Here is a 4418-nt window from a genome sequence, read left to right on the forward strand (position 1 = left end):
GAAAGAAAGAAAGAAGGAAGGAAGGAAGGAAGGAAGGAAGGAAGGAAGGAAAGAAAGAAAGAAAGAAAGAAAGAAAGAAAGAAAGAAAGAAAGAAAGAAAGAAAGAAAGAAAAAAAGAAAGAAAGAAAGATGGTACGCATTTAGAAGACCAAGATGAGAGGTATTCAACTATGGCTTTTGTATTACACATCGCTGTCCTCTATGTAGTTGCTCAGGTTACAAATACCAGCATACAGAGTTAGTCAAAATGAAAATTCTAAACATTAAGTGCTATTTTCAAAAGACTGATGGAAATTATTAGTACAATCATTTCATTCATTCTGTATATGTACTTGCATGATTTTCCCTCTTCCTTTTTTCCTATCTTTTCTCCTTTCCCTCATCTTTGTTGTTTAATCCTTATGTTCAGTTCCTTCCTGTTTCACTATATCTATTATACCTTTCAGATTTCATTTACACTTTCAGGTTCTTACACTAGGGAGACAAAATGATATTTACACATGTGTGCCTGATTTATTTCACTTATGAGCATAGCCTTTAGTTGCATCCACTCACGTATAAAGGCCTAAGTTTGTCTTTCCTTATTGCTGGGTAACACTCCATTGTGTAAAAATACCCCATATGGTTTTAATCCGTTCCTCAGGTGATGAGAATTTTGGTAGTTTTCAAGATTTGGCTATGACAAATTGTGCTGCTATAAGCATGGGTACACATGCATCACTGTGGTATGATGTTTTCAGTTCTTTTGGAAAACTACCCAGAAGGAGAATAGCCAGGTTGAATGAGATTTCCAGTCCTACATTTTTTAAGAGACTCCCCACTGATTCCCATAGTGGTTGTACCAGTTGACATTCACACCAACAGTGGAGAAGGGTTCCTTTTTCTCCACAGCCTCTCCAGCATTTGTTATTAGTTGATTTCTTTATGATAGCAATTTTTTTCTGGGATGAGATGGTATGTCAACATTGTTTTAATTTGCATTTCTCAAATGGCCAGTGCTGTAGAATCTTTTCATGTATTTATTTGCCACTTTTATTTCTTCCTCTGAAAAGAATGTATTCATCTCAGATGCCCACTTTTGGATTGGGCCTTTTGAATTTTGGATCCCTAATTTTTCCTAGTTCTTTACATATTCTAGATAGAAGTCCTTTGTCCAGGTGATCGATGGTTAAGATTTTTCCCAAATTGTGGGTTGTCTTTTCACTCTGTTGCTGATTTCTTTTGACATGCAGAAACTTCTCAATAAGATGAGATCCCAGTTGTTAATTCTTTGAAGTACTTCTCGTGCAATTTGGTTTTTGTTCATGAACTTTCTGCCTACCCATGTCTTCAAGATTTCTACCTGCTTTCTCTTCCAGGATAATTAGTGTTTCTGTTTTAATGTTTATAACTTTAATCTATTTTTGACTTTAGTTTAGTACATGGCAATAGACCTGGTTCTAGTTTTAATTTTCAGCATGTGGAAGGCCAGTTTTTTGAACACATTTGTTAAGGAGAATCTCTTTCTTCCAGTAAACAAGTTAGGCCCCTTTGTCAAATATAAGGTGGCTGACTGTTTTTGTAGTTGTGTCTGAATCTTCTAATCTGTTCCATTGATCCTCAGGTTTTTTTTTTCCTTTACCATGCAGATTTTATATCACAGTACCTTTGTACTATAATTTCAAGTCAGGGATTGGAGTACTTCCTGCCTTGCCTTTGTTGTCCAGGATTGCCTTTGATTTTCTAGGCCTTTTCTGGTTCTAAATAAATTTTAGAAATGTTTCTCTAGATCTATAAGCTACATTGTTAGTATTTTGATAGGGATTGCACCAAATCTGTATAACAGTTTTGGGGGTATGGCCATTTTCACAGTGTTGGTTCTTCCTATGTAGGAGCAAGGAATTTCTTCCCATTTTCTGAAGTCTTCCTCTATCTTTTTTTTCAGAGTACTATAATTTCCATTGTATAGATCTTTTACTTCCAAATTGTTAGATTAATTTCTAAGTATTTCTTTTTTGGATGCTATTTTGAAGGATCTTCTTTCTCTAATTTCTCTCTCAGTGAGTTTGCTATCTATGTAGAAGAATGTTATTGATTTTTGGGTATTGACTTTGTATCCTGCTATGCTACTGAATTTGTTCATTAATCCTAGGAACTTCTTGGAGGAGTTTTTTGGGTCTTCCAAGAACAGTATCATATCATCCGTAAATAATGATAATTTAACTTTTCCCTTACCTAACCTATTCTTATTCCTTTTATTTGTGTCTCTTGTCTAATGGCTGTAGCTAATGATTCCAGAACTTTATTGCAGTGGTGATAGAGGACATCCTTGTCTTGTACCTGATTTGTGAGTAAAGGCTTTCAATTTTTCTTCATTTAGAATTATGTTTCCTGTTGGTTTGTCATGGATGGCTCTTATCAGATTGAGGTAGAGGCTATCTATTCCAATTTTCTGTATGCCTTTAATCATGAATGAGTATTGAACTTCGTCAAAAGCTTTTTCTGCGTCTATTGAGATATCATATCATCTTCTGTTCTGACTCTATAGATACAGTGTACTACATTTATAGATTTGCATATGTTGAACCACCTTTGCATCCCTGGGATGAATCCCACCTGGTCTTAGTGTATAATCTTTCTGATGATTTGTTGTATTCTATTTGCTAGTAATTTGTTGAGGATTTTTACATCCATGTTCATGAAGGAGATTGGGATATAATTCTTTTTGGTTGAGTCTTTCTCCAGTTTTGGTATCAGCATAACACTTGTCTCCAGGAATGATTTTGGGAGTATTACTTCCTTTTCAATTTCACTGAAAAATTTGAAGAGTGTTGGAATTAAGTCTCCTATAAATTTCTTGTAGAATTCAGCTGTGAATCCATCAGGAGCTGGGATTTTCTTTGTTGTCAAGGTTTTTTTTTTTTTATTACATTTTCAATTTCATTGGCTGGTATTAATGTTCAGAGTATTTATATCTTCTTGATTTAGTTTTGGTGATTTGTACCTATCTAGCAATTGTCCATTTTTTTTCTGTGTCTTTAATTCTGTGAGAGTAAAGTGGTTTTTTGTTGTTGTTGTTGTTGTTGTTGTTTTTTGTTGTTGTTGTTGTTTTCATTTTTTTAGCTGTTCAGTTTTTATTGAACATGTTACAAAATGAGGTTTAGTGGAAAAGCCCAAAGCCCATGTCATCCTCAGGTTCCTCCGATTCTTCTTTCTTTGCTTCCACCTTCTTCTCCTCAGCTGGTGCAGCAGCGGTGGCGGGCGCAGGACCACCTGCAGGTGCAGCGCCCGTCGCGGGGGCAGGGCCTCCAGCCCCTACATTGCAGATGAGGCTCCCGATATTGACATTGGCCAGGGCCTTTGCAAACAATCCAGGCCAAAAAGGTTCGACATTGACACCAGGCGCTTTAATGAGGGCATTGATCTTATCCTCCCTCACGGTCACCTCGTTGTGTGCAGGATAAGGGCGGAGTAGATGCAGGCGAGCTCGGAGACAGAGGCCATGACGTGGGCTGCCGGGCGCGGTGCTAGCCGCTGGAAGAAGTGAGGGCCTCACCCCAACGCGGCCTTAGCTTCCTCGGAAGAATCAAGCACCTTGGCGGCGGCTGAGGAAAAAAAGCTGTGAGAGTAAAGATTTTCAAAATATCTGTTGATGAGACACAACTATAATATTCAATAACGGAACTAAACAAAAAAGGAGATACAGATGAATGTCCATTTTGCATCTGTGTATTCAAAATGGTTAGGATAGATATATAGTTACATTATCTTAATGAATAGAAGGATTTGTGCTAATAGTGTTTGTAAATAGAATATCATGTCTGCATCTTGTACAGCAAATAACCATTAGGAAGAATGTATGCAATGTGTTAATTATTGAAACTGTCTTACCAATTTGGTTTGAAGCTGTCTCATTGCTGTTTGTTTCTCAATAAAATTATGGAAAAAAATATCTGTTGACGATCTTCTGAATTTCCAGAGGATCTGTATACTAATTTCATCTTTTCATTCCTTATTGCTTGGACTTGAGTTTTTTCTTTCCTCTTTTTGATGAGGTTGGCTAGTGGCTTATTAATTTTATTTAATCTTTCAAAGAACCAGCTCTTTGCTTCTTTAATTCTTTGTATTATTTTCTTTGTCTCAGTTGCATTAATTTCTGCTCTCATCTTTATAATTTCCTCCCATCTTTGGGCTTTGGGCTTTGTTTGCTCTTCTTTTTTTGCAAGCTTGAGGTGCAGCATTAGGGCATCTATTTGTTTTCATTCTCTTTTCCTAATGTTCGAGTTCACCACTATAAATTTCCCCCTGAGAACTGTTTTCATTGCATCCCAAAAATCCTGGTAACTGTGCCTGAATTTTTGTTGGCCTGTAGATATCGCTTAATTTCTTGTTTACTTTCATCTGTAATGTATTGGTTGCTGAGGATGATATTATCTAAT

The 4418-nt window shown here is 36.5% G+C and overlaps 1 pseudogene; it reads right to left on the minus strand.

Annotated features, from left to right (window-relative positions):
• Positions 1–3139: 3139 nt before the first annotated feature.
• LOC101579879 lies at positions 3140–3574 on the minus strand (annotated as a pseudogene).
• Between the last annotated feature and the right edge of the window lie 844 nt (positions 3575–4418).

This window comes from Octodon degus, unplaced genomic scaffold (genome assembly GCF_000260255.1).
Source record: "Octodon degus isolate 3935 unplaced genomic scaffold, OctDeg1.0 scaffold00109, whole genome shotgun sequence".
Classification (NCBI taxonomy): Eukaryota; Metazoa; Chordata; class Mammalia; order Rodentia; family Octodontidae; genus Octodon; species Octodon degus.